At 44.1% G+C, this 13,661-nt stretch overlaps 1 long non-coding RNA gene across 2 annotated transcripts in view; it reads right to left on the minus strand.

Annotated features, from left to right (window-relative positions):
• Positions 1-13,661, minus strand: part of LOC115086264 — a 66,032-nt gene that overhangs the window by 12,879 nt on the left and 39,492 nt on the right. For both annotated transcript variants that reach the window (XR_003855195.1, XR_003855194.1), the window contains one exon: positions 11,993-12,128. This is a non-coding gene — a long non-coding RNA (uncharacterized LOC115086264). The remainder of the gene's footprint in view (positions 1-11,992; positions 12,129-13,661) is intronic.

Genomic DNA, 13,661 nt, shown 5'->3' on the forward strand with positions numbered 1-13,661 from the left:
AACTATATTTTCTTTGAACATCAACAACAGACTCCAGTGTTTTCTTTGTGTGTATTCCAGTGTGGACTTTCTAGATGGATGGGCACTTTTGTGATTCCTGGTTTCTTCCTGTGGTGTTAATTTTGGCTTGCCTGCTCTTATTTTTCACTGTCTGGCACCTCCTGAACCATTTGATCTAGAGTTTGATGTGGTGACTGAGCTAGTGATTGACAGCACAAGGGGCCACAGAAGAGAAATATTCCTTCCTGTCCAGACCTGAACCCAGACCCGTAGCACCCCTAGTTGAGGATAAAGCACCAAAACAGGGGATCCACTACATAAAGAAGGGCCCTGCTTCTGCTACCAGGAAATGTATTGCAGTTAGCTATTAGGACCAGATGAAGATACAGCAGATAACGCCAGAGTACTGCTGCTTCACTGTAAAGCCTTGGTTAGCTAAGGTTACTACCACCTGCTATAAGTGCAAATGACATATTTTCACATACCTGGAACAATGTTATTTTTGTAGATAGCAATCTGAGTGCTGTTTCTGAGCATAGCTGTTGCGCTGGAAGTGGACCCTTGGCCTGGCGCAGGACTGGTACGGCCCTCAAGGAGGTCCCAGAGGGCGCCTGCTGCCAGGAGGAAGAGCACACGAGGAGACAGAGGCAAGCTGGAGCTTCACCAATAACAGTCCGGGGTTTCCGCAGGTTGGGCCCTTGGTTACCCGGACTGCCTGGGCTTAGGTGGGCCTCAAAGGGTCTCCCGGAGAGGTAGCGGAGAGGTGTGCCCACCATGAGCAAGGGTGCATGGCTAATGGAGAATAGGTGAGCTAGACCAGAACAGAGTGTTCCGGAGACCACTGGAAGGTAACAGGAACCGAAGGTCCTCCGGACAGGATAGGCAATGCCTAGTGGTCTAGCTTGGAGAAGGCTGCGGTTAGCGTCAAAGCAGGCAGACCTGGTGGTCAAGGGAAAGGCAAAGAGAGTGTCCGAGTGGAGTGCAAGGGTCAAAGCTAGGGTATCCGTCTGAGGGTGGTCAGCCAAAGCAAAGGTCAGTTCCAGGTATCAATCCAAGCTGGGTCAGTAGCAAGCAGAGGTCAGTTCCAGGTAACGGTCCAACGTGGTCAGAAGCAAGCAGAGATCAGTTCCAGGCAGCAGTCCAAATGTGGTCAGAGGCAAGCAGAGGTCAGTTCCAGGCAGCGGTCAAAACATGGTCAAAGTCAAGCAGAGGTCAATACCGTGAGTCAGTCTAAATGTAATCAGAGGCAAACCGAGGTCAGTACCGAGTATCAGTCTGAAGGTACTAACTGGGAAGCGGAGCAGGAACAGGAACAGATGCTGGAGCACAGAAGGACCATGGGAACACAGGAATGCAGAAACACAGGAACAAGTACTGGAACAGGAACACTGGAACAGGCAAGGAACAAGGAATGCAGGAACACAGGACGGCAACTAGCTTCTCAATGATGAGACAACCCGTTTCCCAAGGCGAGGAACTGGGGGATGAGCCTCGCTATATATATCAAGGCTAAGTGAAATTTTGTGCGTCTTTAGCGAGTTTTTTAGGGATCGAAATTTTGCGCCTGCTTTACACTGGCGTTATTGTGCTGATAGCTGCCGGTTTATGGTGTTTTCTGTTTCAGTAATGGATATTGTTTATTTCCTTGTCATGTTGACTGTTTTTTCTTGCATCTGCGAGCAAGAATTAAGGCAACTACATGGGCAATAGCAAATAACCCTGCCAACAACAGAGGAAGACCGGAAGATCATGCAGACTGCTCGAGCAGGCAGAGGTTAGGAAATGACTCTTTCATTTTAAATTTTCATTGAAATCTGTTGAATTCATATCCAATTTTTGGGCCATTAGGATACCCTAGGGTTGGACGTTGGTTACATCAACGGTTTATAGTTGAACGTTCATTAATTTTGCATCTTTAAATAATTCTACAGTCCTTTAGTTCCGGGTCTGTTTGCAACTGTTCTTTTGTAAGCTGAGGATGTGGTTGGTCTAACTGTTAGAAAACACCTTATGGACCCTTGCTGTGACACTATGTCTTATGTTCCTTACGTTATTATGATTCCAGGTGCAGCTTGGAGCCATCCGACGATCCTGCAGGCAGCTTGTTATCCAGCCACGCACCAAGGTTGATATAAACCATGGCACAGATTTTGGATGGTGATAGTGGAAATGCCTTTGGGGAGCTAGTTTATCTAAAGTTATCTAAAGGGTGAGGTCCCAATCATTCACTGCTAGATATATGTTAGTAGTGGAGAGGGAAGCTAGTTGGGAAGAAGGCAAGTTCTTAATTGGCAGGTTAATATGATCTCAGCAATGGATAGTTAAGGCTCAGAATGGGCATTTACACTATTGGGAGGTAGTTTGAAACTTAATGATAAAAGAAAGTGGTCAGATCAGGGAATATTTTTAATTACAGTATCCCAAGATCCATAAAGAAAATAGGAAGGATTAAGAAATATTAAAGCATGGGGGGGTGGGGGGGAGGGACAGTTTGGTTTGATAAGGAAATTGTTTGTATACTTATTATAAAATGCAATAAAAAACTTTAAATTTAAAAAAAAAGAAATATTAAAGCTAATATATAACCTAGTTTATGAGTAGAATGCTGTATAATCTGTTTCCAGCCTAGGGCAGATATGGTGTCCAGGTGGGCCATTCAAGGTGGTAAAAGCAGCTGGTAGATCGACATGCAGAATAAAGTCCCCCATTACAACTGTTGACTCTTTCATGTTTGTGCTAATTAGAAATTCAACCAATGGAGAAAAATAATATGTTAATAAACCAGATGAACAAAATACTAAACACAGAGTAATAATTGAAGAGGTCAATAAAAGCAAGTTTGCTTACTGTAAATGGTGTTTCCGTAGATAGCAGAATGAATTAGCCATGCTGTCATGGAACCTGTCCATCAGGCTTTGGATGCGGAGCTTTACCAAGCTGTTACACAGCTTACTTCTGTGCGGCTGCGCATGTGTTCCCGCGCAGGAAGGCAGAATCTCCTCAGTCTGTATCATAGCAATAATGAATAGGGATGTGAATCGTTTTTGACGATTTAAAATATCGTCCGATATATTTTAAATCGTCAAAAATCGTTAGAGGCGCGATACAATAGGAATTCCCCCGATTTATCGTCAAAAATCGTAAATCGGGGGAGGGGGGAGGGGAGTTGTAATTTAAAAATGTTTTAAATTACAAAACATCGTCAAAAATCGTAAATCGGGGGAGGGGGAGGGGAGTTGTAATTTAAAAATGTTTTAAATTACCTGGGGTCCAGTGGGGGGGTCCTGGTGTGATCTTCCACTGTCATATGACAGGGCAAAGGTAGCGCCGGCACCATTTCTATTAACGCAGCCGTGGCCTGAGAGTGGAAGATCACACCGGGACCCCCCCACTGGACCCCAGGTAATTTAAAACATTTTGGGGGGGTTCGGGAGGGTGGGGGATTTATTTTAAAGGGTCGGGGTGGGTTTTAGGGTTGTTTTAGTGTGCCAGTTTTCCCGCCCTCCCCCGATTTACGATTTAAACGATTTAAAAAAAAACCAAAACCAAAAACCGCGACGATCAGATTCCCTCCCCCCCAGCCAAAATCGATCGTTAAGACGATCGATCACACAATTCACATCTCTAATAATGAAGGTTGTCCAGGGAGGTGGGTAGGTCAGCATGGCTAATTCATCCTGTTATCTACAGAAACACCGTTTACGGTAAGCAAACTTGCTTTTTCCCGTCGATAGCAAGGCTGAATTAGCCATGCTGTCATGGGAGTTGCTAGCTCCCGGTCACGCTATGTAGCATTTGGTGTTGTCATTTTTTGTAGCATGACCTTGTTTCTGTGGACAGCCTGTTGGATTGTTTATCTGGTGAAATTATTCAAGACCGCTTGTCCCAGCTTGGCATCCTCAGATGTTTGCTGGTCTAAACAGTAATGGGACGTGAAAGTATGGAGAGATGACCAGGTGGCCGCTTTGCAAATGTCTAAAGGACCCATAGAGGACACTTTAGAAAAAGCATTAAACCTAGCCAACATGTACCTAAGCATCATAAAACAACTACTGACACAAATGGAACTTGTAATAAATATTGATAAAACAGAATTTCTACACTTAGAAAGAAAAAATTCTGAAATCAGTCAAACCTCAATAATACTCAAAGACAACCAGAAAATTGAAATAACTGGAAAAGTACGTAACCCGGGAATAATTATAGACCCTGAAATCAATCTGAAACAACACATATCACTAAAAGTAAAGGAAGGTTATGCAAAGCTCATGGTACTCAGAAAACTTAAACCACTACTAACTCAAAATGACTTCTGAACTATACTACAGGCACTAATTTTCTCCAGCATGGACTACTGCAATGCCCTTATGCTAGGACTACCTAATACGACATTAAGACCACTGCAAATACTTCAGAACACAGCAGCTAGAATACTAACCGGAAAAAGAAGGAGGGACCATATAACTGAAACCCTAGCAGAGTTACATTGGCTACCAATTGAACACAGAATTAAATACAAAACCCTATGTATCATTCACAAACTAATATATGATGAGAAAGCAGATTGGCTAAACACAGCATTATGGGTACACACTCCACACAGGAACCTCCGATCAGCAAATAAAGCGCTCTTAACCATTCCATCAGTTAAAACAGCAAGACTGACCCAAGTGAGAGAAAGAGCCCTATCACTAGCAGGACCCATAATCTGGAACACAATGCCTCCAGAGATCAGACTACAAAGTGATCTCAAGGCATTTAAGAAAAGTTTAAAAACATGGCTTTTTAAACAAGCATTTTACAAAGAGACGAGAGAATAGAGAGAAATTATTCAGGAAAAGACAGAAAGGCACCGACACTCAGGACTTTACAGTAGATTAGTATATGAACTCTACACAGTAAGCATAACTATAATACTATGTGTGATAAAACTACCCGTGTACGTACCTTGGTACAATTGGGCTTGAACTACTTCGCTAAATGACTAATGATTTATTGTAACCGAACCTTTGACGGCACCTGTTAGAATGTACTATAGTACACTTTCACCTACATTAAATATGTGCCTACATGTAAACTGTTGCGATAGTATTTAACTTAGCAACGGTATAGAAAAGTTTTTAAATAAATAAAATAAATAAAGATGGAGACTGCTCGCAATTGATGAGCATTCGACCTTTTGTGCAGTGGAATGTTTCTTTTGTTGTAACAGAATTGAATACATTGCGCTAGCCAACTGGAAATTGTCCGTTTTGCCACTGACAGGCCAGAGGCATTTGGGTTAAAGGAGGGAAAAACTTGTTATGGCCTCGTGTTCGACTGGGTTCTAGTCTTTTAGTAGGCCAGTGCCCGTTTACAGTCCAGAGTGTGTAGTAATCTTTCCCGTTCGTTCTAATGTGGTTTGGGAAAGAACATAGGGAGTTCGATGGACTGGTTGATGTGGAAGGCTGAGACCACCTTCGGGAGGAAGGAGGTATGAGTTCATAGCACTGTCTTGTGGTGGAAAAACTGAAGGTAAGGAGTGTAGTGCACCAGTGCTTGTAATTCGCTGATTCAATGAGCTGATGTTACAGCAACTAGAAAAGCCACCTTCCATGTGAGGTATTTGATGTGTGCAGATTCCAGTGGCTCGAATGGAGGTAGCATTAGTTGCTCCAAGACGAGGTTGCAATCCCAGGCCACTGGAGGCTTGGATATTGGGGGCTGGAGATGGTAGAGGCCTCTAATGAATCTGGTAATAAGTGGGTGATGAGATATTGGGTGTCCCTGGAATGGTTTGTGGTAGGCCGCAATGGCACTCAGGTGTACTCGAATCGAAGTAGTCGCTAGTCCAGCTGTATATAGCGTGAATAGATAGTCCGGAAGGGTTGTCGGAGCACAGTCAAAGGGATTGCAGTGATGGATGGTACACCAGGAGGCATAACACCTCTATTTTAATTGGTATGTTCTTCTGGTAGAGGGTTTTCTGGCCGCAAGTAGAATATCCTGAGTCATCTGTGGTATTCCCTGTTCTGTTAGCATTGACCGTTCAATCTCCACACCATCAGGTGGAGCGAGCTCTGCATTGGGTGTAGAACGGCACCCTGCTCCTGGGATAAGAGGCCGTTCTTGTCTCCCAGTGGAATGGGAGTGTCGACTGATAAGTGGAGAAGGTAAGCATACCAAGTTTGCCTGGGCCATGCTGGAGCAATGAGGATCAGGTCCGCAGTCTCGGCTATGCATTTCTGAGTTGTGCGTGTGATGAGCAGAATTGGTGGGAATGTGTACATTAGTCCTTTTGACCACAGGAGTAGAAAGGCATCCTGCGCCGTGCGGAGATGACTTGGAAATACTGAGCAGAAATGAAGCACCTTCCTGTTCTGCTCTGTGGCGAAGAGGTCTATGGTCGGTATTCCCCATCGAGTGAAAATGTCGTCGGCCACCTGCTGGTTTAATGACCACTCTAGGGGATAAAATATATGACTTAACCTGTTCACCCAGCTGTTGGCTATTCCCGGAAGGTATGTCGCTTGAAGGTGGATTGCATGACGAGTCACCCAATGCAAGATGAGGAGTGCTTCCCTGCAGAGGATCCATGAACCTGACCCTCCTTGTTTGTTGATATAGAACATGGCCACTTGGTTGTTTGTGTATATCATGACATGCTTCCCCTGTAAGTTTGAGACAAAGGTCTTGAAGGCATATCGAATGGCTCTCAGTTCGAGAAGATTGATCTGATACGACTGTTCCAGAGGGGACCATAGGCCCTGCGTTTGTAGGTGGTCGAGATAGGCTCCCCATCCTTTGTGGGAAGCGTCTATTGTTAGAACCACATTGTGAGGTGGTACATTGAATAGTGCTCCCTTGAGAAGCACATGCGGGTTTAGCCACCAGTCCAGGTCTAGGATCATGTCTGGTGTCAAGGAGACTGTCCGAGATAACGGTTGAGAGTGTTGTGACAATTGACGTTTTAGGCCCCATTGTAGTCGGTGTATGTGAAGACGGGTGTTTGGGACCACATGAATGGATGCTGCCATATGACCCAAAACTGTCAGAATCTGGCGGGCCATTGGCCTTGTTGTGGAACGTAGATCTCTTGTTAGGCTCTGTAGTATTAATCGTCGTTCCTTGGGAAGGAAGGCTCTGTTTCTGGTCGTGTCCAACTGAGCTCCTATGAACTGAAGTATTCGGGAGGGTTGGAAGTTTGACTTTTAGTAGTTATGAAGACAGGAGATGGTCTTTAGAAGGTGGGATTGAAGACTTTCCAGATCCGAGGCTACTAAGAGCCAATCATCCAGGTACGGGAATAACTGGATCCCCAGTTGTCGAAGGTGGGCCACCACCACTTCCATGCACTTTGTGAATACTCAGGGGGTGGCCGATAGGCCAAAGGGGAGAAACTTGTATTGGTAATGATGCCCCCTATATTGGAAATAGAGGTACGGCCATGAAGAAGTGTGCATTGGAATATGTGTGTAGGCATCTTTCAAGTCCAGCGAGCACATCCAAACGTTGGGTTGAAGAAGGGGAAGAATTATTTTCAAGGAGACCATTTTGAATTTTTCCTGGACCAGATGTTTGTTCAACTCGCGTAGGTCCAAAATCAGGCATAGACCCCTTGATTTTTTGGGGATTAAGAAGTAGGGGTAGTAAAATCCCATATTCTGGAACTGTGGGGGTAGGACACGAATTGCCTGTTGATGTTGAAGAGCTGACATTTCTTCAGCTAGTTGAAGATAGTTGGTTCCCACTCTCTTGAACAGAACGAGATTTGGTAGAGGGGGTCTGGACGTGAAGTTTAGTTGATAGCCCTGGTGGATTATTTCTAAACCCAGCGAGCTGTTGTGATCTGGGATCAGGCTCGACTGAAGGCCGTTACTCTTCCTTCCACAGCCATGGGGGGTGGTGGCCTTGCTGGAGTTAAAAAGATGGTGGGGCTTTTGAGCTGGTGGAGGGTTTTTGGCCCTGTTGTCACTGCGACCGTGACCTACCTCGATGTTGCTGATGCTGTTGTGACGGCTGTCGAGGTGGCTGCAGATAGGGAGCCGGGCGATAGGACGGATAGCCCGGAACGGATGTCTTTGATATGGTACGCAACGAATAGGTGCAAAATAGTGGCAAGAGAAGGCACGGTATATGTGAGGAGTTCTAGTCTTTTAGTAGGCCAGCGTCCATTTACAGTCCAGAGTGTGTAGTAATCTTTCCCGTTCGTCCTAATGTGGTTTGGGAAAGAACATAGGGAGTTAGATAGACTGGTTGATATGAAAGGCTGAGACCACCTTTGGGAGGAAGGAAGTATGAGTTCATAGCACTGTCTTGTGGTGGAAAAACTGAAGGTAAGGAGTGTAGTGCACCAGTGCTTGTAATTTGCTGATTCAACGAGCTGATGTTACAGTAACGAGAAAAACCACCTTCCATGTGAGGTATTTGATGTGTGCAGATTCCACTGCCATGTTCTGCAACTTTAACAGCGACTGTTTCTTGGAGACGGTTACCAAACAGATTATCCCCTCAGCAAGGAAGGTTGGCCAGTTTCTCATGGACGTCTTCTCTTATGGCACTAGCATGCAGCCAAGCCATACGTCTGGCCACAATAGCTGACACAGAAGACGTTTCAAAACCTTTATAAACTGTTTGGAGGAGGTGTCTTATGCCTTCCTCCATGTCTTGAACTGGCTGTGGTGGGGGAGTCGTGGGATCCGCATCTGGTAGTAGTCCCTTGAGTAGGGACTCATAAAGGTATTGGATGATATAGAACTGATGTTGGTGAATCCGAGCTTCTAACATCGCTGACTGGAAAGACTTTGCCAAATTCATCGAGATACCTATTGTCTTTACCTGGTGGTGTGCTGGAATGCAGTCTTGTTTTCTTGGCATGTTGCATTGCAAATTCCACCACATTAGAAGTTTGTGGCAGTTGTGGAGATGAATAAAACGTAGATTGCTGCATCTGAAATTTCAGATCTGTTTTATGGATACTGGGGTGATAGAGAATGGTGTCTCTCAGGATTTCTCAAGCACTGCATCTAAAATCCGTTGTGATGAGAGTGCTGTTGGTTCAGATGGAAGATCGAACATTTATATTCCCATCGTTTCTGATCTGCGGTCTGGCAATTTGTGGTCTTCGACAATGAGGGCAGAGCCAACTTTGTCTATAAATTTCAGGTATGAAAGATCCTCCAGTGGAGAATAAGGCTCCTGTGGACCCTCTAGTGGGTCAGAGGGGTACCCCGTGCAGGAGCTCAGCGACGATGGTGAGGAGTCTGGTTGTCGAGGTAATTGTGGAAAGGTTCTGGGCATAGGAGTGTGAGGCGTATGCTCTGGTGAGTTATGTGATACCAGCAAGGATACCTTTGATGGCGTAGGCAGTAGTATCACTGTTGACATGTCCGGTAAAGGATCTGGCGATTGCGGAGATACCACATGAGGGCTGGTTTGGACAGGTTGTGAGTGAGTGCAGCCTAATTGCAGAGAGGCAAGGAAACCATATAAAGCTGTTGATAATTGGGCAATGGCTTGTTCTGCCATGTCAGGTAGCTGTGATTGAGTGGGTTGTGGTGTGGGTCGCTGGGGGTGGCATGGAACTGCCGCCAGGAGTATATCAGAGTCTGGGGCTCTAGGTTGATGTTTATGTAGCCCCATGCCTTCCAGAACTCGTTGATATTTAGGCAATGGTTCCTGTAATTGCGTAGAAGCACATTTCCTTCTCGAAAGAGAAGAAAGGTCCGAGAAGACCTGCATGGATGATGAAGATGAGGGGGAATACAATGAAACTGCCACCGAATCTTCTTCTGACTCAAGCAGGGACTCCGGTCTGCCAGAGTCGGGCATGTACAGTGATGTGCCTGAGCCCGAGGGCGGAGTATGCTCTTCTAGTCCAGTTGGTTCCTGTGGATTTAGAATTTGTGAACTAGAGCTTTTCGTATTAGACTCTTTCGATGCCTGCTTAGAAGTTGGGGGCCGGGTCTGAGTCGAATGCGTCGAAGGATACTCCGTTATAGGTTGCATCGATGTTGACTTTGGCGACCTATTCTTCAGTGGGTGCGCTGATGCATGCATCGACGAGTGTGTTGACGGATGCTTCGATGAGTGCTTTGACTGATGCGCCGGTGCCTGCGTTGATGGATGTGTCGGTGGCTGCATCGATGGACGCTTCGGTGGCTGCATCGATGGATGCTTCGGTGTCCTCTTCTTCGAATGCGTCAAGGGCATTGAAGGATGCGTCGGTCAGACATGCATCAATGGTGTGGTTGAGGCGGAATCGACGATCCTGGATGCTGCGGGCCTTTGCGTCGACGTAGGCACTGAGTCCTCTGAGGTTCGGTGGTGGCATTGAGATTTTTGCTCTGATTTTTGAGTTTTATGCATCGATGCATCACGGTGTTTTCCTTTGGATTTTTCCCAACTTGACTGAGAGGTGCTGGGTTCCAAGGAGGCTGCTCGCTTCTGCGAGGGGGCATGCATCGGCATCAGTCCCAGGGAGGAATGGGCCTCCGAGGGGGAGGCATATGAGCCCATGAGGGAAACTTTTAGTTTCTCGATTTTAGCAGCCCTTTGGCATTGCGCTCGAGGTGACATGCGGCCGCAATGTCATCTGGTCATACACAGGGCCTAAACAAACATAACAGGCCTCATGTCCATCAGTAATGGACATTATTTTGCCGCATGCACACGGCTTAAATCCCGACAGTTGGGGCATCATGGTGTGAGGCGGAGATGGTGTTGATCCGATATCTTTGCTCTCTCTACTATTTCTTTTTTCTTTTTTTTTGTGGTCTGGCTGAGGAGACAGCAGCTCCACCTGCGTTCCCGCTCGCAGAAAGGACAGACTAAGGAGATTCTGCATTTCTGCGCGGGAACACACGTGCAGCCGCACAGAGCTAAGCTCTGTAACAGCTTGGTAAAGCTCTGCCTCCGAAGCCTGATGGACAGTTCCCATGACAGCATGGCTAATTCAGCCCTGCTATCGACGGGAAACAAAAATTCATAGGGAGGAGCAATCTCAGAGGCTACAGGCAATAATTGCAAGGTTTTTCTAAAAGCAGCTAGTAACCTTTCACCATGCCTATCATTGTTGGGTGCAAAACAAATCTAGTCCAGGGGCATAACTGATTAGTAAAAATAGAGTCTGAGTTAGTTAACCAAATTTCAGAGATATATAAGCAGTCTGGGGATTTGTCTTGAAGAAGATAAAATATTATAGGTAGTTTTTTTTAGATTGACTGTGCATTAACTAATAACTAGCAAAATGGACAACACGGAGAGTACAGTCATTAAAGGCAATGGTTGCATAATCAGAAGGATAAGACAAAGTTCTGCATGTTAGATGGACAAACACTTTGAATATCAACCTCACTGTAAATATTAGTGAAAAGTGCAATCTAACTAATACATTTAAATGGGATGTCAAATTACACTATATTATGTTTATGAAGAAATATGTGCGTTCTAAAAGTTACAGGAGAGACCATGGAAACAATTAAGGGGTGTGGGCAGAACATATTGTTCCCATGCTGCTCAAACTGCTGACCGCCTGCCAATGGATACAGATAATTGTCAACAAGATTTACGGTACCTTTCACATTTACACAGTAAGAATGGAAAAACTGAAAGAGTTATGCATTTTGTTGAAGTTCACTGCTAACAACTGGTGATCTATAGCAACCCACGCTTGGTTATCACTAACGCCTGCCACAGAGGAAAAAAAAAAAATCCTGCATCTGTCTTGATGCTGAAAACATTCTTCATCTCAGAAAATAAAATGCCTTGCTATCATCAGGAACTGTGAGTTTTTTTCACAGGTCCATCCAACCAACTGTCATTCACCATGCCAAATCAGAACTGAGCAAAACAGAATATTCCCACTATAAACTGTAGGAGGGCTAAAAGTATTACAGAATGAATTAGAGAACTGATATATTTTAGGCTGCAAACATCAGTGAATTGTTACAACAAGTGTACTGGAAAAATCTTTCGTGAGAAAATTCCAGGGACCAGATTTCTTCTCACTTACATTAGCGGTGACCACATTCTTCATGTGCTTGCAGCACTGATCTTCTAATTCTGTTGAGTTTCATCACATCTTGCTGACATATGTTCCATCATAGCAGGAAATTGAAAAATCTGCGTATGCTTTGGAAATTTGGCCCCTGTGAATGAATGAGAAATCGATGAAAAATGTCTCATAAATATATCTCATAAACCACAATTGCTGGTTATAGGGACATTCAGACCCCACAGAAGATTGTAGAATGTGGTTTCCAATTTTATTTTTAAATAAATAAATAAAATAAGAAATAAAAAGGTGAATAAATGGTTTGATTTTGTTTCTGAAATGTTGTCCCTTTTACATATGTGAAACTAACTCCCCAATATACAATACTACCATGATCCATTTAAATACTATGTATTCTTTAGCCCTGAATTTGAAAAACTGGCGGGGTGCAAACGAACTCCTTCAGGGAATCCAATCATATCCTTTTTTCCATAAGGGATTAACTTGCATAACACCAAGTATTCCAATCAAACTTATGCTTCTGGTTCTAGAGATGACTCAAAATGTATTGTTTTGGCTGCCCTCTGGGGGCAGGGCGTGTTCAAAGTTATATGGATCATTTGAGGATCTATAAAACAGCTACTGAGACAGCAAAATGAAATTATTTTGCCACAAAAATTTTAAAGGTAAAAAGCACCACTAGAAATTTTTTTCTAATAGCAAATAGCTTATTTAAACCTGCAAAAAAACAATAGATGAATAGCTATTTTTTCTGATCCTGACATCTTCACCACCTTTTTTTGAGGATAAAATTGAAACAATCTGAAATTCAATAACAAATCCTTTTGTTCCTCCCTTGATAAGTGACAATCAGTTTTCTTGCCCAGTTATATAATTGTCCTCTTTCCAATTAATAAATCAATAGATGGTTTTCCATCTTCTCTGGAACCAGACTGCTGGCACTAACCTTTAAAAAGGAGATAGAGCAGCTTTTAAACTAGAACAAAGGGGAAGGCCGTCAGTTGCTCAGCAGCGCATGGTTCGAAGAGAGGTATCTTCAAAGGATACTAATGATGCATTAGAATTAGGGCATCCCGACAGTGAGGTTCCAATAATTAAAAAAATAGTCCAAGTGCCTGTAACGAAAAACTCACCTGAGCTAAAAAAATTCTAACTTATCCCTATCAATTAAAAAGCAGAATGAAAATACAAACAAAAAACAAACTTTGAAATGTTTGTATGCTAATGCCAAAAGTCTAAGAAGTAAGATGGGAGAATTAGAATGTATAGCAGTGAATGATGACATAGACTTAATTGGCATCTCAGAGACATGGTGGAAAGAGGATAACCAATGGGACAGTGCTATACTGGGGTACAAATTATATCGCAATGACAGAGAGGAGCACCCGGGAGGAGGTGTGGCGCTTTATGTCCGGGATGGCAAAGAGTCCAACAGGATAAACATCCTGCATGAGACTAAATACAAAATTGAATCTTTATGGGTAGAAATCCCTTGTATGTTGGGGAAGACTAGGAGTATACTACCGTCCACCTGGTCAAGATGATGAGACTGACAGTGAAATGCTAAGAGAAATTAGGGAAGCTAACCAAATTGGTAGTGCAGTAATAATGGGAGACTTCAATTACCTATACACAAAAGACGTCGCTAGCTATGGTTTTTTTTAAT

Source organism: Rhinatrema bivittatum, chromosome 2, assembly GCF_901001135.1.
Source record: "Rhinatrema bivittatum chromosome 2, aRhiBiv1.1, whole genome shotgun sequence".
Lineage (NCBI taxonomy): Eukaryota > Metazoa > Chordata > Amphibia > Gymnophiona > Rhinatrematidae > Rhinatrema > Rhinatrema bivittatum.